Here is a 22037-nt window from a genome sequence, read left to right as displayed (position 1 = left end):
TCACTAGAGAGAGCGGAAGAAATGTGAGTTCACTAGAGAGAGCGGAAGACATGTGAGTTCACTAGAGAGAGGGATGTGAGTTCACTAGAGAGAGAGAGGGATGTGAGTTCACTAGAGAGAGAGGGGAAGGGATGTGACCACCGTGATACAGCCTAGATTCAGCCTTTGCACGTCTATACAGCCACAAGTCTACCACACTATTACATGGTAGAGGTGATTTTTCTGGTGGCTACTAAAAGCATAAGTGAATTGTCAGTACTTTGCTGGATTAAAAAGGCTACATGACATTATCATGGTTCGTTACCATCATTGGTGGTGAGTTTGGGCAGGCTGTTGGGTGGTACGGCAGGGCTGGGGGGTCCGTACTGGGAGACAGGACTGATCTGGGGGAGGGGCTCGTACCTCTTCTCTACCGGACTCACCTTCTCCACAGACTCCGCCCTAAAACACAGATACGACAGAAGGTGTTTAAGATCATTGCAGTGAAATTGTGAAGAATCATTTAATCTACGAATCAGTGTCACCTTGATTCTCCAATAACTCATTATGCGATGAAGATTAGCAGTTCTGCCTCAGGACATGATCCCCTCAAAATGCTGACAGTCAGCCTGATCTCTGACGATATTGATTGTACTTCCCCTCTCAGATCTACAGTACACATGTGCCTTGGGGCTGGGTCGTGTTGTAGGGGTTATGGGTAGTGTAGTTTACATGTTGTAGGAGTTATGGGTAGTGTAGTGTACCTGTTGTAGGGGTTATGGGTAGTGTAGTGTACCTGTGGTAGGGGTTATGGGTAGTTTACCTGTTGTAGGGGTTATGGGTAGTGTACCTGTTGTAAGGGTTATGAGTAGTGTAGTTTACCTGTTGTAGGGGTTATGGGTAGTGTAGTGTACCTGTGGTAGGGGTTATGGGTAGTGTAGTTTACCTGTTGTAGGGGTTATGGGTAGTGTAGTGTACCTGTGGTAGGGGTTATGGGTAGTGTAGTTTACCTGTTGTAGGGGTTATGGGTAGTGTAGTGTACCTGTTGTAGGGGTTATGGGTAGTGTAGTTTACCTGTGGTAGGGGTTATGGGTAGTGTAGTGTACCTGTGGTAGGGGTTATGGGTAGTGTAGTGTACCTGTTGTAGGGGTTATGGGTAGTTTACCTGTTGTAGGGGTTATGGGTAGTGTACCTGTTGTAAGGGTTATGAGTAGTGTAGTTTACCTGTTGTAAGGGTTATGGGTAGTGTAGTTTACCTGTTGTAGGGGTTATGGGTAGTGTAGTGTACCTGTGGTAAGGGTTATGGGTAGTGTAGTTTACCTGTTGTAGGGGTTATGGGTAGTGTAGTGTACCTGTTGTAGGGGTTATGGGTAGTGTAGTTTACCTGTTGTAGGGGTTATGGGTAGTGTAGTGTACCTGTTGTAGGGGTTATGGGTAGTGTAGTGTACCTGTGGTAGGGGTTATGGGTAGTGTAGTTTACCTGTTGTAGGGGTTATGGGTAGTGTAGTGTACCTGTTGTAGGGGTTATGGGTAGTGTAGTTTACCTGTTGTAGGGGTAGTGTAGTTTACCTGTTGTAGGGATTATGGGTAGTGTAGTTTACCTGTTGTAGGGGTTATGGGTAGTGTAGTTTACCTGTTGTAGGGGTTATGGGTAGTGTAGTGTACCTGTTGTAGGGGTTATGGGTAGCGTAGTGTACCTGTTGTAGGGGTTATGGGTAGTGTACCTGTTGTAGGGGTTATGGGTAGTGTACCTGTTGTAAGGGGTTATGGGTAGTGTACCTGTTGTAAGGGGTTATGGGTAGTGTACCTGTTGTAAGGGGTTATGGGTAGTGTACCTGTTGTAAGGGGTTATGGGTAGTGCACCTGTTGTAGGGGTTATGGGTAGTGTACCTGTTGTAAGGGTTATGAGTAGTGTAGTTTACCTGTTGTAAGGGTTATGGGTAGTGTAACTGTGGTAGGGGTTATGGGTAGTGTAGTGTACCTGTTGTAGGGGTTATGGGTAGTGTACCTGTTGTAGGGGTTATGGGTAGTTTACCTGTTGTAGGGGTTATGGGTAGTGTACCTGTTGTAAGGGTTATGAGTAGTGTAGTTTACCTGTTGTAAGGGTTATGGGTAGTGTAACTGTGGTAGGGGTTATGGGTAGTGTAGTGTACCTGTTGTAGGGGTTATGGGTAGTGTACCTGTTGTAGGGGTTATGGGTAGTTTACTTGTTGTAGGGGTTATGGGTAGTGTACCTGTTGTAAGGGTTATGAGTAGTGTAGTTTACCTGTTGTAAGGGTTATGGGTAGTGTAACTGTGGTAGGGGTTATGGGTAGTGTAGTGTACCTGTTGTAGGGGTTATGGGTAGTGTACCTGTTGTAGGGGTTATGGGTAGTTTACCTGTTGTAAGGGTAAGCTAGCTGGGTCTGTGGTGGGAAGCGGTTGATCCCGGGGGTGGGGTTCATGGTCTTGCTGTCGAAGCTGCGGCGGTCAAAGTAGGACAGCTGCTTCCTGTAGTACTCCTCATCCTCGTCAGCATCGTAATGGTTGGAGGAGTGGGCCACGTCATCCAGGGGCTTAGACCCAGGGGCATTCTGGGGCTCGGGGGCTCTGTGGGAGAGATGGCGGGAGCGAGGGACAGTCAGAGAGCAGCACAGATAAACGTTGGGGTCAATTACATTTCAATTTCAGTCAATTCAGAAAGTAAACCAAATTCCAATTTGCAATAAAAAAATAAAAAAACTTGAAATTGAATTGACTCCAACACTGATACACTTACACATCCATTCCACAGAGTAGAGGGAGAGACAGGATAACCAGTTAGAGAGCTCAACACATCCATTCCACAGAGTAGAGGGAGAGACAGGATAACCAGTTAGAGAGCTCAACACATCCATTCCACAGAGTAGAGGGAGAGACAGGATAACCAGTTAGAGAGCTCAACACATCCATTCCACAGAGTAGAGGGAGAGACAGGATAACCAGTTAGAGAGCTCAACACATCCATTCCACAGAGTAGAGGGAGAGACAGGATAACCAGTTAGAGAGCTCAACACATCCATTCCACAGAGTAGAGGGAGAGACAGGATAACCAGTTAGAGAGCTCAACACATCCATTCCACAGAGTAGAGGGAGAGACAGGATAACCAGTTAGAGAGCTCAACACATCCATTCCACAGAGTAGAGGGAGAGACAGGATAACCAGTTAGAGAGCTCAACACATCCATTCCACAGAGTAGAGGGAGAGACAGGATAACCAGTTAGAGAGCTCAACACATCCATTCCACAGAGTAGAGGGAGAGACAGGATAACCAGTTAGAGAGCTCAACACATCCATTCCACAGAGTAGAGGGAGAGACAGGATAACCAGTTAGAGAGCTCAACACATCCATTCCACAGAGTAGAGGGAGAGACAGGATAACCAGTTAGAGAGCTCAACACATCCATTCACAGAGTAGAGGGAGAGACAGGATAACCAGTTAGAGAGAGGGAGAGACAGGATAACCAGTTAGAGAGCTCAACACATCCATTCCACAGAGTAGAGGGAGAGACAGGATAACCAGTTAGAGAGCTCAACACATCCATTCCACAGAGTAGAGGGAGAGACAGGATAACCAGTTAGAGAGCTCAACACATCCATTCCACAGAGTAGAGGGAGAGACAGGATAACCAGTTAGAGAGCTCAACACATCCATTCCACAGAGTAGAGGGAGAGACAGGATAACCAGTTAGAGAGCTCAACACATCCATTCCACAGAGTAGAGGGAGAGACAGGATAACCAGTTAGAGAGCTCAACACATCCATTCCACAGAGTAGAGGGAGAGACAGGATAACCAGTTAGAGAGCTCAACACATCCATTCCACAGAGTAGAGGAGAGACAGGATAACCAGTTAGAGAGCTCAACACATCCATTCCACAGAGTAGAGGAGAGACAGGATAACCAGTTAGAGAGCTCAACACATCCATTCCACAGAGTAGAGGGAGAGACAGGATAACCAGTTAGAGAGCTCAACACATCCATTCCACAGAGTAGAGGAGAGACAGGATAACCAGTTAGAGAGCTCAACACATCCATTCCACAGAGTAGAGGAGAGACAGGATAACCACACATCCATTTAGAGAGAGCTCAACACATCCATTCCACAGAGTAGAGGGAGAGACAGGATAACCAGTTAGAGAGCTCAACACATCCATTCCACAGAGTAGAGGGAGAGACAGGATAACCAGTTAGAGAGCTCAACACATCCATTCCACAGAGTAGAGGGAGAGACAGGATAACCAGTTAGAGAGCTCAACACATCCATTCCACAGAGTAGAGGAGAGACAGGATAACCAGTTAGAGAGCTCAACACATCCATTCCACAGAGTAGAGGGAGAGACAGGATAACCAGTTAGAGAGCTCAACACATCCATTCCACAGAGTAGAGGGAGAGACAGGATAACCAGTTAGAGAGCTCAACACATCCATTCCACAGAGTAGAGGGAGAGACAGGATAACCAGTTAGAGAGCTCAACACATCCACACAGGAGAAAGTAGAGCAAGCGACAGACAGACAGAGGGGCATACAGACAGACAGTGAGACAGACAGACAGACAGACAGACAGACAGACAGAGGGGCATACAGACAGACAGTGAGACCGAGAGACAGACAGACAGACATACAGTGAGACAGACAGACAGACATACAGTGAGACAGACAGACAGACAGCACAGATCCACACAGTAATAGCAAGAGTACAAACATGGATAAACACAAGAGTAAGAGAGAGACAGGTCACTGTGCTGATCAATACAGGAGAGAGAGGTCACTGTGCTGATCAATACAGGAGAGACAGGTCACTGTGCTGATCAATACAGGAGAGACAGGTCACTGTGCTGATCAATACAGGAGAGACAGGTCACTGTGCTGATCAATACAGGAGAGACAGGTCACTGTGCTGATCAATACAGGAGAGAGCGGTCACTGTGCTGATCAATACAGGAGAGAGAGACAGGTCACTGTACCGATCCATACGAGAGACAGGTCACTGTACCGATCAATACAGGAGAGAGAGACAGGTCACTGTACCGATCAATACAGGAGAGACAGGTCACTGTGCTGATCAATACAGGAGAGACAGGTCACTGTGCTGATCAATACAGGAGAGAGAGGTCACTGTGCTGATCAATACAGGAGAGAGAGACAGGTCACTATACTGATCAATACAGGAGAGAGAGACAGGTCACTGTGCTGATCAATACAGGAGAGACAGGTCACTGTGCTGATCAATATAGGAGAGAGAGACAGGTCACTGTGCCGATCAATACAGGAGAGACAGGTCACTGTACTGATCAATACAGGAGAGAGAGGTCACTGTGCTGATCAATACAGGAGAGACAGACAGGTCACTGTGCTGATCAATACAGGAGAGACAGACAGGTCACTGTACTGATCAATACAGGAGAGACAGGTCACTGTGCTGATCAATACAGGAGAGACAGGTCACTGTACCGATCAATACAGGAGAGAGAGGTCACTGTGCTGATCAATACAGGAGAGAGAGACAGGTCACTGTGCCGATCAATACAGGAGAGACAGGTCACTGTACTGATCAATACAGGAGAGACAGGTCACTGTGCTGATCAATACAGGAGAGAGAGACAGGTCACTGTGCTGATCAATACAGGAGAGACAGGTCACTGTGCCGATCAATACAGGAGAGACAGGTCACTGTGCTGATCAATACAGGAGAGACAGACAGGTCACTGTGCTGATCAATACAGGAGAGACAGACAGGTCACTGTACTGATCAATACAGGAGAGAGAGGTCACTGTGCTGATCAATACAGGAGAGACAGGTCACTGTGCTGATCAATACAGGAGAGAGAGGTCACTGTGCTGATCAATACAGGAGAGACAGACAGGTCACTGTACTGATCAATACAGGAGAGACAGGTCACTGTGCTGATCAATACAGGAGAGAGAGACAGGTCACTGTGCTGATCAATACAGGAGAGACAGGTCACTGTGCTGATCAATACAGGAGAGACAGGTCACTGTACCGATCAATACAGGAGAGACGGGTCACTGTGCTGATCAATACAGGAGAGAGAGGTCACTGTGCTGATCAATACAGGAGAGAGAGGTCACTGTGCTGATCAATACAGGAGAGACAGACAGGTCACTGTACTGATCAATACAGGAGAGACAGACAGGTCACTGTGCTGATCAATACAGGAGAGAGAGACAGGTCACTGTACCGATCAATACAGGAGAGACAGACAGGTCACTGTACTGATCAATACAGGAGAGACAGGTCACTGTGCTGATCAATACAGGAGAGACAGGTCACTGTGCTGATCAATACAGGAGAGACAGGTCACTGTACCGATCAATACAGGAGAGACAGGTCACTGTGCTGATCAATACAGGAGAGAGAGACAGGTCACTGTGCTGATCAATACAGGAGAGAGAGACAGGTCACTGTGCTGATCAATACAGGAGAGACAGGTCACTGTGCTGATCAATACAGGAGAGACAGGTCACTGTGCTGATCAATACAGGAGAGGGAGGTCACTGTGCTGATCAATACAGGAGAGACAGACAGGTCACTGTACTGATCAATACAGGAGAGACAGGTCACTGTGCTGATCAATACAGGAGAGAGAGACAGGTCACTGTACCGATCAATACAGGAGAGACAGACAGGTCACTGTACTGATCAATACAGGAGAGACAGGTCACTGTGCTGATCAATACAGGAGAGACAGGTCACTGTGCTGATCAATACAGGAGAGACAGGTCACTGTACCGATCAATACAGGAGAGACAGGTCACTGTGCTGATCAATACAGGAGAGAGAGACAGGTCACTGTACTGATCAATACAGGAGAGACAGGTCACTGTGCTGATCAATACAGGAGAGAGAGACAGGTCACTGTACCGATCAATACAGGAGAGACAGACAGGTCACTGTACCGATCAATACAGGAGAGAGACAGGTCGATACAGGAGAGACAGACAGGTCACAGTACTGATCAATACAGGAGAGACAGACAGGTCACAGTACTGATCAATACAGGAGAGAGAAAGATGGGCTTCACATTACAGAACCATGTTCAGCATTCTGTTTTCCTGATGCATCCTGGTAGCTGCACTGTCTAACATGTCCACTAGGTGGAGCTCTGGGGTTGACAGTGATAAATGGACCATGTGGATTTTCTCACCACTGTCCTTCATCCACCTCTTCATATATATTTAGTATATACCACAAGTCTGATCCAACATGACTTCCAGGATAGTATGTGATCATTTCTGGGGGTTGAACCCATAACCCTGGTGTTATGAGCACCAGAGCAGAGCGCTGTGCTGTGTGTGTATATACACACACCTGTATGTAGGTTTCTCCTGCTCCAGGTTGCTGAGGGAGTTGGCTTTGGGGACAGGACCAGGTGCAGTCATAGGTCTGGGCAGGTCCGCAGGCTGGAACACCAGACAGACCACAGGCAGGTTGAAACAGAATACCGTACGACTACCCAGGTCGTCCACTATCAGGTCAAGTTGCAGTCAGAAGCACCGCTCGGTTCTACAATGTATCTTCTTCAAACTGTAATCACAGTGCTAAATTTATGCCCCGTCACTCAACATTCAATTAAGATCAATAAACAAAAATGTTTTTGTTTTCTTTCATTTGTACTATATATCCCATTTTGACTTGACAGCTTGGCCTTATAGTGGGAACCAACTACACACCCTCACATGTTAATCCTGGTATCCCAATCACACGTTACTCTGTCAGAACAACCCCCATTTGCCACTGATCAGTAGGCCTGCTTTATATTCTTTCCAAGTACCCCCCCCCCCTCTGGATGTATTGGTTCCTCCCCTTGCCCCCCAACCTGGAGTTGAACCAGGGACCATCTGAACACATCAACAATTGCCTCCCACAAAGATTCGTTACCCATCGCTCCACAAAAGCCGCGGCCCTGACAGGGCAAGGGAAACTACTTCAATGTCTCAGAGCGAGTGACGTCACAGATTGAAACGCTACTAGCGCGCACTGCTAACTAGCTAGCAATTTCACACCGGTTATATATAGGCCAAGTACCCCCAGACATCCATTATAACTACCAGGCCTACTAGTACCCCAGGCTGAGACCCCCAGACATCCATTATAACTACCAGGGCTACTAGTACCCCAGGCTGAGACCCCCCCAGATATCCATTATAACTACCTGGGCTACTAGTAACCCAGGCTGAGACCCCCCAGACATCCATTATAACTACCAGGCCTACTAGTACCCCAGGCTGAGACCCCCCAGACATCCATTATAACTACCAGGGCTACTAGTACCCCAGGCTGAGACCCCCCAGACATCCATTATAACTACCAGGGCTACTAGTACCCCAGGCTGAGACCCCCCAGACATCCATTATAACTACCAGGGCTACTAGTACCCCAGGCTGAGACCCCCCAGATATCCATTATAACTACCTGGGCTACTAGTAACCCAGGCTGAGACCCCCAGACATCCATTATAACTACCAGGGCTACTAGTACCCCAGGCTGAGACCCCCCAGACATCCATTATAACTACCAGGGCTACTAGTACCCCAGGCTGAGACCCCCCAGACATCCATTATAACTACCAGGGCTACTAGTACCCCAGGCTGAGACCCCCCAGACATCCATTATAACTACCAGGGCTACTAGTACCCCAGGCTGAGACCCCCCAGACATCCATTATAACTACCAGGGCTACTAGTACCCCAGGCTGAGACCCCCCAGACATCCATTATAACTACCAGGGCTACTAGTACCCCAGGCTGAGACCCCCCAGACATCCATTATAACTACCAGGGCTACTAGTACCCCAGGCTGAGACCCCCCAGACATCCATTATAACTACCAGGGCTACTAGTACCCCAGGCTGAGACCCCCCAGACATCCATTATAACTACCAGGGCTACTAGTACCCCAGGCTGAGACCCCCCAGACATCCATTACAAGCATGCGTTCTAGGTGTTTGGCCGTGTCGTGGTATAAGAGACGTACCCTCATCACGGTGGAGTCGCCAGCCTCCTTGGCCCGGTCCACAGACACTGACCTCTTATTCTCAAACATCTTGACCCTGTTGAGCACCGACTGGGGCTTCATGGCTGGGTCGTCCTTTTCCTCCTCCCCCCGGGGCAGTGGAGGGAGGGGTTTGGACCCCGCGTTTACCCCCATCTCTCCCGGAGAGGCCAAGGGCTCAGGTTTGTGAGGGGGAAGGGGTGGGTCAGAGGTCATTAGAGGTTCACGGTTGTGGCCACCGCCCCGACTGGGAGGCACCGGGTTATAGGAGGGTCTCCGGCCAGGAGCAGAGTCTCCGTAATACTGCTTGGGGGGTTCCGGGGAGCGGGGAGAGCTGAGGCAGTAGCCGTGGGGGGCTCGGCCTCGTAGGGAGAGCAGGCGTCGTAAGGGCCAGCCGAGGGCGGGAGAGACGGTTCATCATACCGCATTGGCCCCGGAGGTTTACCGTGACGAGGCTTGCCGTCGTAGCCCTGCATCCCCGCCGGGGCCTCATCGTAGCGGGGCTGGGGGGGGCTGTAGTCCCTGACAGGGCCGTCCTCATAGGGGGTGGTACCCCTGGGAGGGTAGCCCTGCTGGTGGACCGGGCCAGGCTGATACCCCGGGGGCTGGGGAGAAGAGGTCTGCTGGTCGTAGGGGGGCCACCGGCCATCATCGTAGTTTTGAGGCACACGGTTGTCGTAGTGCAGGTGAGAGTCAAAGTTCCCCTGGTGAGGCTTTGGTTCGGCGTAGCCCCCCCTGTCGCTACAGAAGGCGTAAGGCGGGTGGTCGTACTGGCGGTATGGCTGTTTGTCCTGGTAGGGCTGCTGGGTGTAGCTCAGAGACGACTTCATGCCGCCGTGGTTCACTCTCACTGGTTCCTCCAGACTGTACAGATCCTTCTTGTACATCTGCAGGGGAGAGACATCCAAGACAGACATCAGAGCTTGGTATCTACCAAACTATCTATAGTAGTAAACTACCTGGTCAGAGCTTCGTATCTACTGAACTATAGTAGTAAACTACCTGGTCAGAGCTTGGTATCTACTGAACTATCTATAGTAGTAAACTACCTGGTCAGAGCTTGGTATCTACTGAACTATCTATAGTAGTAAACTACCTGGTCAGAGCTTGGTATCTACCAAACTATCTATAGTAGTAAACTACCTGGTCAGAGCTTGGTATCTACTGAACTATCTATAGTAGTAAACTACCTGGTCAGAGCTTGGTATCTACTGAACTATGTATAGTAGTAAACTACCTGGTCAGAGCTTGGTATCTACTGAACTATCTATAGTAGTAAACTACCTGGTCAGGGCTTGGTATCTACTGAACTATCTATAGTAGTAAACTACCTGGTCAGAGCTTGGTATCTACCAAACTATCTATAGTAGTAAACTACCTGGTCAGGCTTGGTATCTACAAACTATCTATAGTAGTAAACTACCTGGTCAGAGCTTGGTATCTACTGAACTATCTATAGTAGTAAACTACCTGGTCAGAGCTTGGTATCTACTGAACTATCTATAGTAGTAAACTACCTGGTCAGAGCTTGGTATCTACTGAACTATCTATAGTAGTAAACTACCTGGTCAGAGCTTGGTATCTACTGAACTATCTATAGTAGTAAACTACCTGGTCAGAGCTTGGTATCTACCAAACTATCTATAGTAGTAAACTACCTGGTCAGAGCTTGGTATCTACTGAACTATAGTAGTAAACTACCTGGTCAGAGCTTGGTATCTACTGAACTATCTATAGTAGTAAACTACCTGGTCAGAGCTTGGTATCTACTGAACTATCTATAGTAGTAAACTACCTGGTCAGAGCTTGGTATCTACTGAACTATCTATAGTAGTAAACTACCTGGTCAGAGCTTGGTATCTACTGAACTATCTATAGTAGTAAACTACCTGGTCACAGCTTGGTATCTACTGAACTATCTATAGTAGTAAACTACCTGGTCAGAGCTTGGTATCTACTGAACTATCTATAGTAGTAAACTACCTGGTCAGAGCTTGTATCTACTGAACTATCTATAGTAGTAAACTACCTGGTCAGGGCTTGGTATCTACTGAACTATCTATAGTAGTAAACTACCTGGTCAGAGCTTGGTATCTACTGAACTATCTATAGTAGTAAACTACCTGGTCAGAGCTTGGTATCTACTGAACTATCTATAGTAGTAAACTACCTGGTCACAGCTTGGTATCTACTGAACTATCTATAGTAGTAAACTACCTGGTCAGAGCTTGGTATCTACTGAACTATCTATAGTAGTAAACTACCTGGTCAGGGCTTGGTATCTACTGAACTATCTATAGTAGTGAACTACCTGGTCAGGGCTTGGTATCTACTGAACTATCTATAGTAGTAAACTACCTGGTCAGGGCTTGGTATCTACTGAACTATCTATAGTAGTAAACTACCTGGTCAGAGCTTGGTATCTACTGAACTACCTGGTCAGGGCTTGGTATCTACTGAACTACCTGGTCAGGGCTTGGTATCTACTGAACTATCTATAGTAGTAAACTACCTGGTCAGAGCTTGGTATCTACTGAACTATCTATAGTAGTAAACTACCTGGTCAGAGCTTGGTATCTACTGAACTATCTATAGTAGTAAACTACCTGGTCAGAGCTTGGTATCTACTGAACTATCTATAGTAGTAAACTACCTGGTCACAGCTTGGTATCTACTGAACTATCTATAGTAGTGAACTACCTGGTCAGGGCTTGGTATCTACTGAACTATCTATAGTAGTAAACTACCTGGTCAGAGCTTGGTATCTACTGAACTATCTATAGTAGTAAACTACCTGGTCACAGCTTGGTATCTACTGAACTATCTATAGTAGTAAACTACCTGGTCACAGCTTGGTATCTACTGAACTATCTATAGTAGTGAACTACCTGGTCAGGGCTTGGTATCTACTGAACTATCTATAGTAGTGAACTACCTGGTCAGAGCTTGGTATCTACTGAACTACCTGGTCAGGGCTTGGTATCTACTGAACTATCTATAGTAGTAAACTACCTGGTCAGGGCTTGGTATCTACTGAACTATCTATAGTAGTAAACTACCTGGTCAGAGCTTGGTATCTACTGAACTATCTACAGTAGTAAACTACCTGGTCAGAGCTTGGTATCTACTGAACTATCTACAGTAGTAAACTACCTGGTCAGGGCTTGGTATCTACTGAACTATCTATAGTAGTAAACTACCTGGTCAAGCTGTATCTACTGAACTATCTATAGTAGTAAAACTACCTGGTCACAGCTTGGTATCTACTGAACTATCTATAGTAGTAAACTACCTGGTCAGGGCTTGGTATCTACTGAACTATCTATAGTAGTAAACTACCTGGTCAGGGCTTGGTATCTACTGAACTATCTATAGTAGTGAACTACCTGGTCAGGGCTTGGTATCTACTGAACTATCTATAGTAGTAAACTACCTAGTCACAGCTTGGTATCTACTGAACTATCTATAGTAGTGAACTACCTAGTCACAGCTTGGTATCTACTGAACTATCTATAGTAGTGAACTACCTGTTCAGAGCTTGGTATCTACTGAACTATCTATAGTAGTAAACTACCTGGTCAGAGCTTGGTATCTACCAAACTATCTATAGTAGTAAACTACCTGGTCAGAGCTTGGTATCTACTGAACTATAGTAGTAAACTACCTGGTCAGAGCTTGGTATCTACTGAACTATCTATAGTAGTAAACTACCTGGTCAGAGCTTGGTATCTACTGAACTATCTATAGTAGTAAACTACCTGGTCAGAGCTTGGTATCTACTGAACTATCTATAGTAGTAAACTACCTGGTCAGAGCTTGGTATCTACTGAACTATCTATAGTAGTAAACTACCTGGTCACAGCTTGGTATCTACTGAACTATCTATAGTAGTGAACTACCTGGTCAGGGCTTGGTATCTACTGAACTATCTATAGTAGTAAACTACCTGGTCAGAGCTTGGTATCTACTGAACTATCTATAGTAGTAAACTACCTGGTCAGGCTTGGTATCTACTGAACTATCTATAGTAGTGAACTACCTGGTCAGGGCTTGGTATCTACTGAACTATCTATAGTAGTAAACTACCTGGTCACAGCTTGGTATCTACTGAACTATCTATAGTAGTGAACTACCTGGTCAGGGCTTGGTATCTACTGAACTATCTATAGTAGTAAACTACCTGGTCAGAGCTTGGTATCTACTGAACTATCTATAGTAGTGAACTACCTGGTCAGGGCTTGGTATCTACTGAACTATCTACAGTAGTAAACTACCTGGTCAGGCTTGGTATCTACTGAACTATCTATAGTAGTAAACTACCTGGTCACAGCTTGGTATCTACTGAACTATCTAGTAGTAAACTACCTGGTCAGAGCTGGTATCTACTGAACTATCTATAGTAGTAAACTACCTGGTCAGCTTGGTATCTACTGAACTACTATAGTAGTAAAACTACTTGGTATCTACTGAACTATAGTAGTAAACTACCTGGTCAGAGCTTGGTATCTACCAAACTATCTATAGTAGTAAACTACCTGGTCAGGGCTTGGTATCTACTGAACTATCTATAGTAGTGAACTACCTGGTCAGGGCTTGGTATCTACTGAACTATCTATAGTAGTAAACTACCTGGTGGCTTGGTATCTACTGAACTATCTATAGTAGTAAACTACCTGGTCACAGCTTGGTATCTACTGAACTATAGTAGTAGTGAACTACCTGTTCAGAGCTTGGTATCTACTGAACTATCTATAGTAGTAAACTACCTGGTCAGAGCTTGGTATCTAAACTGAACTATAGTAGTAAACTACCTGGTCAGAGCTTGGTATCTACTGAACTATCTATAGTAGTAAACTACCTGGTCAGAGCTTGGTATCTACTGAACTATCTATAGTAGTAAACTACCTGGTCAGGGCTTGGTATCTACTGAACTATCTATAGTAGTAAACTACCTGGTCAGGGCTTGGTATCTACTGAACTATCTATAGTAGTGAACTACCTGGTCAGGGCTTGGTATCTACTGAACTATCTATAGTAGTAAACTACCTGGTCACAGCTTGGTATCTACCAAACTATCTATAGTAGTGAACTACCTGTTCAGAGCTTGGTATCTACTGAACTATCTATAGTAGTAAACTACCTGGTCACAGCTTGGTATCTACTGAAATCTATAGTAGTAAACTACCTGGTCACAGCTTGGTATCTACTGAACTATCTATAGTAGTAAACTACCTGGTCAGAGCTTGGTATCTACTGAACTATCTATAGTAGTAAACTACCTGGTCAGGGCTTGGTATCTACTGAACTATCTATAGTAGTAAACTACCTGGTCACAGCTTGGTATCTACTGAACTATCTATAGTAGTGAACTACCTGGTCAGGGCTTGGTATCTACCAAAACTATAGTAGTAAACACCTGGTCACAGCTTGGTATCTACTGAACTATCTACAGTAGTAAAACTACCTGGTCAGGGCTTGGTATCTACTGAACTATCTATAGTAGTAAACTACCTGGTCAGAGCTTGGTATCTACCAAACTATCTATAGTAGTAAACTACCTGGTCAGAGCTTGGTATCTACTGAACTATAGTAGTAAACTACCTGGTCAGAGCTTGGTATCTACTGAACTATCTATAGTAGTAAACTACCTGGTCAGAGCTTGGTATCTACTGAACTATCTATAGTAGTAAACCACCTGGTCACAGCTTGGTATCTACTGAACTATCTACAGTATCTACTGAACTACCTGGTCAGGGCTTGGTATCATGAACTATCTATAGTAGTAAACTACCTGGTCAGAGCTTGGTATCTACTGAACTATAGTAGTAAACTACCTGGTCAGAGCTTGGTATCTACTGAACTATCTATAGTAGTAAACTACCTGGTCAGAGCTTGGTATCTACTATCTATAGTAGTAAACTACCTGGTCAGAGCTTGGTATCTACTGAACTATCTATAGTAGTAAACTACCTGGTCAGAGCTTGGTATCTACTGAACTATCTATAGTAGTAAACTACCTGGTCAGAGCTTGGTATCTACTGAACTATCTATAGTAGTAAACTACCTGGTCACAGCTTGGTATCTACTGAACTATCTAGTAGTAAACTACCTGGTCACAGCTTGGTATCTACTGAACTATCTATAGTAGTAAACTACCTGGTCACAGCTTGGTATCTACTGAACTATCTATAGTAGTAAACTACCTGGTCAGAGCTTGGTATCTACCAAACTATCTATAGTAGTAAACTACCTGGTCAGAGCTTGGTATCTACCAAACTATCTATAGTAGTAAACTACCTGGTCACAGCTTGGTATCTACTGAACTATAGTAGTAAACTACCTGGTCAGAGCTTGGTATCTACTGAACTATCTATAGTAGTAAACTACCTGGTCAGGCTTGGTATCTACTGAACTATCTATAGTAGTAAACTACCTGGTCACAGCTTGGTATCTACTGAACTATCTATAGTAGTGAACTACCTGGTCAGGGCCTAACCATCTATAGTAGTAAACTACCTGGAGCTTGGTATCTACCAAACTATCTATAGTAGTGAAACTACCTGGTCAGAGCTTGGTATCTACTGAACTATAGTAGTAAAACTACCTGGTCAGAGCTTGGTATCTACTGAACTATCTATAGTAGTAAACTACCTGGTCAGGGCTTGGTATCTACTGAACTATCTATAGTAGTGAACTACCTGTCAGGCTTGGTATCTACTGAACTATCTATAGTAGTGAACTACCTGGTCGGGGCTTGGTATCTACTGAACTATCTATAGTAGTAAACTACCTGGTCACAGCTTGGTATCTACTGAACTATCAGAGCTTGGTATAGTAGTAAACTACCTGGTCACAGCTTGTATCTACCAAACTATCTATAGTATCTACTGAACTATCTATAGTAGTAAACTACCTGGTCAGAGCTTGGTATCTACTGAACTATCTATAGTAGTAAACTACCTGGTCAGGGCTTGGTATCTACTGAACTATCTATAGTAGTAAACTACCTGGTCAGGGCTTGGCATCTATCTACTGGAACTATCTACTACCTGGTAGTAAACTGGAACTACCTGGTCAGAGCTTGGTATCTACTGAACTATCTATAGTAGTAAACTACCTGGTCAGAGCTTGGTATCTACTGAACTATCTATAGTAGTAAACTACCTGGTCAGAGCTTGGTATCTACTGAACTATCTATAGTAGTAAACTACCTGGTCAGAGCTTGGTATCTACTGAACTATCTATAGTAGTAAACTACCTGGTCAGAGCTTGGTATCTACCAAACTATCTATAGTAGTAAACTACCTGGTCAGAGCTTGGTATCTACCAAACTATCTATAGTAGTAAACTACCTGGTCACAGCTTGGTATCTACTGAACTATCTATAGTAGTAAACTACCTGGTCAGAGCTTGGTATCTACCAAACTATCTATAGTAGTAAACTACCTGGTCAGAGCTTGGTATCTACTGAACTATCTATAGTAGTAAAACTACCATAGTAGTAAACTACCTGTCAGAGCTTGGTATCTACCAAAAACTATCTATAGTAGTGAACTACCTTGGTATCTACTGAACTATAGTAGTAAACTACCTGGTCAGAGCTTGGTATCTACTGAACTATCTACAGTAGTAAACTACCTGGTCAGGGCTTGGTATCTACTGAACTATCTATAATAGTAAACTACCTGGTCAGAGCTTGGTATCTACCAAACTATCTATAGTAGTAAACTACCTGGTCACAGCTTGGTATCTACTGAACTATCTATAGTAGTAAACTACCTGGTCACAGCTTGGTATCTACTGAACTATCTATAGTAGTAAACTACCTGGTCACAGCTTGGTATCTACTGAACTATCTATAGTAGTAAACTACCTGGTCAGGGCTTGGTATCTACTGAACTATCTACAGTAGTAAACTACCTGGTCAGGGCTTGGTATCTACTGAACTATCTATAGTAGTAAACTACCTGGTCACAGCTTGGTATCTACTGAACTATAGTAGTAAACTACCTGGTCAGAGCTTGGTATCTACCAAACTATCTATAGTAGTAAACTACCTGGTCACAGCTTGGTATCTACTGAACTATAGTAGTAAACTACCTGGTCACAGCTTGGTATCTACTGAACTATAGTAGTAAACTACCTGGTCAGAGCTTGGTATCTACCAAACTATCTATAGTAGTAAACTACCTGGTCAGGGCTTGGTATCTACTGAACTATCTATAGTAGTGAACTACCTGGTCAGGGCTTGGTATCTACTGAACTATCTATAGTAGTGAACTACCTGGTCAGGGCTTGGTATCTACTGAACTATCTATAGTAGTAAACTACCTGGTCACAGCTTGGTATCTACCAAACTATCTATAGTAGTGAACTACCTGTTCAGAGCTTGGTATCTACTGAACTATCTATAGTAGTAAACTACCTGGTCAGAGCTTGGTATCTACCAAACTATCTATAGTAGTAAACTACCTGGTCAGAGCTTGGTATCTACTGAACTATAGTAGTAAACTACCTGGTCAGAGCTTGGTATCTACTGAACTATCTATAGTAGTAAACTACCTGGGCAGAGCTTGGTATCTACTGAACTATCTATAGTAGTAAACTACCTAGTCACAGCTTGGTATCTACTGAACTATCTATAGTAGTGAACTACCTGGTCAGGGCTTGGTATCTACTGAACTATAGTAGTAAACTACCTGGTCACAGCTTGGTATCTACTGAACTATCTATAGTAGTCAGAACTAAACCTGGTCTACGTGGGTATCTACCAAACTATCTATAGTAGTAAACTACCTTGGTCACAGCTTTGGTATCTACTGAACTATCTATAGTAGTAAACTACCTGGTCACAGCTTGGTATCTACTGAACTATCTATAGTAGTAAAACTACCTGGTCTTGGTATCTACTGAACTAGTAGTAAACTACCTGGTCAGGGCTTGGTATCTACTGAACTATCTATAGTAGTAAAACTACCTGGTCAGGGCTTGGTATCTACTGAACTATAGTAGTAAACTACCTGGTCACAGCTTGGTATCTACTGAACTATCTAGTAGTAAAACTACCTGGTCACAGCTTGGTATCTACCAAACTATCTATAGTAGTAAACTACCTGGTCACAGCTTGGTATCTACTGAACTATAGTAGTAAACTACCTGGTCACAGCTTGGTATCTACTGAACTATCTATAGTAGTAAACTACCTGGTCAGGGCTTGGTATCTACTGAACTATCTATAGTAGTAAACTACCTGGTCAGGGCTTGGTATCTACTGAACTATCTATAGTAGTGAACTACCTGGTCAGAGCTTGGTATCTACTGAACTATCTATAGTAGTGAACTACCTGGTCAGGGCTTGGTATCTACTGAACTATCTATAGTAGTGAACTACCTGGTCAGAGCTTGGTATCTACTGAACTATCTATAGTAGTGAACTACCTGGTCAGAGCTTGGTATCTACTGAACTATCTATAGTAGTAAAACTACCTGGTCAGGAGCTTGGTATCTACTGAACTATCTAGTAGTAAACTACCTGGTCAGAGCTTGGTATCTACTGAACTATCTATAGTAGTAAACTACCTGGGCAGAGCTTAGTATCTACTGAACTATCTAGTAGTAAACTACCTAGTCACAGCTTGTATCTACTGAACTATCTATAGTAGAACTACCTGGTCAGGGCTTGGTATCTACTGAACTATCTAGTAGTAGTAAACTACCTGGTCACAGCTTGGTATCTACTGAACTATCTATAGTAGTGAACTACCTGGTCAGGGCTTGGTATCTACTGAACTATCTCAGGTAAACTACCTTGGTATCTACTGAACTATCTATAGTAGTAAACTACCTGGTCAGAGCTTGGTATCTACTGAACTATCTATAGTAGTGAACTACCTAGTCACAGCTTGGTATCTACTGAACTATCTATAGTAGTGAACTACCTGGTCAGGGCTTGGTATCTACTGAACTATAGTAGTAAACTACCTGGTCACAGCTTGGTATCTACTGAACTATAGTAGTAAACTACCTGGTCACAGCTTGGTATCTACTGAACTATCTATAGTAGTAAACTACCTGGTCAGGGCTTGGTATCTACTGAACTATCTATAGTAGTAAACTACCTGGTCAGGGCTTGGTATCTACTGAACTATCTACAGTAGTAAACTACCTGGTCAGGGCTTGGTATCTACTGAACTATCTACAGTAGTGAACTACCTGGTCAGGGCTTGGTATCTACTGAACTATAGTAGTAAACTACCTGGTCAGAGCTTGGTATCTACTGAACTATCTACAGTAGTAAACTACCTGGTCAGGGCTTGGTATCTACTGAACTATCTACAGTAGTAAACTACCTGGTCAGAGCTTGGTATCTACTGAACTATCTATAGTAGTAAACTACCTGGTCAGGGCTTGGTATCTACTGAACTATCTATAGTAGTAAACTACCTGGTCAGAGCTTGGTATCTACTGAACTATCTATAGTAGTAAACTACCTGGTCAGGGCTTGGTATCTACTGAACTATCTATAGTAGTAAACTACCTGGTCAGGGCTTGGTATCTACTGAACTATCTATAGTAGTAAACTACCTGGTCAGGGCTTGGTATCTACTGAACTATCTACAGTAGTAAACTACCTGGTCAGGGCTTGGTATCTACTGAACTATCTATAGTAGTAAACTACCTGGTCAGGGCTTGGTATCTACTGAACTATCTACAGTAGTAAACTACCTGGTCAGGGCTTGGTATCTACTGAACTACCTGGTCACATCAAGTCAGAGAGGAATGAATTATTAAAGAGAGGTTCACCTGAAACCTGACGATAAGGACTGAACACAGATCAATAGTAACTAATAACAATACATTAAACAAACATCAAGTCAAAGTACACAAGCAATTCTCTCATCAATTATTCCTAATCAGAACTGAATGTATATTTGACAAGAAGCCTTTCAAGAAATTACTCAAAAATGTCCAAATCCCTCCTGATCACCAAATCACGTTTTTTCCCCTTCTTCTTCTGAACGGCTTCATTTCAAAAACAGGTGATATGTAGCCTTTAGACAGCACATCTCGTAACAGACAGTTGCTTCCTATGGAAGAAGCTGTGTGAACGTTAAAACTTCTACACGAGTCAATACTACAACGGAAGATGTACATTTATGCAGGTTTAGTTTTTTTTTTTTTTTTTTCCATAGGGAGAGTCAACTGCTTTTTTGACAGAGACTAGTAAATACCAAGAATACTGTCTGCAGGTTAGCATAGTTTATCATGCAACCAACATTCAGTTTTAGCATCTTATGCAACTACAGTCTACTACACACTAGCATTACAACATACAGTACATCTACATGTGCCTCTGCAGGTATATTTGACTAAGAGTCAGTCAGTAAGAGAAGTTAAATAAGTAGAGAAGCAGAAAGGAACCCAAAAACATGCAGAAGGAAGAAGAGGAGACGACAGTAACCGGTAATGCTGGTTCTTCTTATCCTGGTCACACCGTCAGACTCCCAAATGTACCGCATCCTATTCCCTATACAATGCACTACTTTTGTCCAGAATCTGGGCGACTCTGGCCAAAAGTAGCGTACTAAATAGGGAATGGGGTGCAGTTTCAGATATTCCCACAGACGACCGGACAGCCCCCACCCCACCCACGACTACCAGCCCACTGTGATTGGTCACACAAGGTGTGTGTTTGAGATGGACTATATTCTGCACAATCACTAATTTTACAAGTCCCCTTGGCTTGCATCCCAAATAACTAAGCGACAAAATAAGCAATTCCTCCATTGTCACCTTGCTCCAAACTCCTCCCCTCAAACACGCCGATTGGCTAGATTCTTGCTTTCTGACTGGTCAAAGGTCAGTGGTCACACAGCGTGGGCGGGGCATGCAGACAGAGAGCCAGTCAGAGGAGAAAGAAGCGTGTGCGAAGAAAAAGACAGGCAAGTTCAAACAGAACAGCAGGCTGGGGGGGCGGGGCAGAGAACAGGGCGGGGCAGAGAACCGGGCGGGGCAGTTAAGGGCGTGACTGGCCCAGGCCCGGTCCAGGTGCCCAGGTGTTCTAGTGAGGTAGCAGGTAGGTGCTGGGGTGGTGGTAGGTAGGTGAGTACCTTGGGTTCAGGACCAGGGCCGAGCGGCGATTGAGACAGGTGTTGGGGTTCGAGTGATGGTGGTGTTGGGGGCGGGGCTAGCTCAGTAGGGGCGGGACTGGGGCTGCTAAGGAGTGTGTCTGCAGCCTGAGGAGCTGCAACCGGAGTCTCCTCCTCCAGGTCAGGGGTCATACCCTCTAGCTGCAACACAGGCTGCTGTGACTCAGTCTCAACAGCAGGGGGCGCCACCACCGCAGGCAGCAGAGAGGAAGGAATAGCCAGAGCAGCATCGTCTTGCTGTGAAGTATCGTTAAGAGACATTTTATTGCAACAGGCTGCCAAGAGGAAGAACACAGAAACACTCCACAAACTACAGCAGTTTCTCTCTCCGTCTCCGTAGTAACCTTCTCTCTATGTTCCTCCTCCTGGAATCATTTTGACACCTGCCAGAAACCGGTATACAGCGTATTTGCAACAGCGTGGTGACAACAGACGGCTTTACAACACACATTCCTCGTGTATACTAAAGCATATAAAGGGTTAGTGAAGGAACAAACACATTTGTATTGTTTACAAGCGGCACAAACATCACTCTGAAGAACAAATCACATGTAATTTCTGCCTGTTTTACCCACAGAGAGGCATCTACTGCTATACCTGCTCTCTTCCCTCCCTTCACTCCCTCTCCCTCTTTTCTTCCCTCCACCTCTCCCTCTTTTCTTCCCTCCACCTCTCCCTCTTTTCTTCCCTCCACCTCTCCCTCTTTTCTTCCCTCCACCTCTCCCTCTTTTCTTCCCTCCACCTCTCCCTCTTTTCTTCCCTCCACCTCTCCCTCTTTTCTTCCCTCCCTCTCTCTCTTTTCTTCCTTCCCTCCCCCTCTCTCTTTTCTTCCCTCCCCCTCTCTCTTTTCTTCCTTCTCTCCCTCCCTCTCTCT

At 44.7% G+C, this 22037-nt stretch overlaps 1 pseudogene; it reads right to left on the bottom strand.

Annotated features, from left to right (window-relative positions):
- Nucleotides 1-22037, bottom strand: part of LOC115117279 (tight junction protein ZO-1-like) — a 222293-nt pseudogene that overhangs the window by 8830 nt on the left and 191426 nt on the right.

This window comes from Oncorhynchus nerka, linkage group LG17 (assembly GCF_034236695.1).
Source record: "Oncorhynchus nerka isolate Pitt River linkage group LG17, Oner_Uvic_2.0, whole genome shotgun sequence".
NCBI lineage: Eukaryota > Metazoa > Chordata > Actinopteri > Salmoniformes > Salmonidae > Oncorhynchus > Oncorhynchus nerka.
This window is presented reverse-complemented; position numbering and strand designations above follow the sequence as displayed.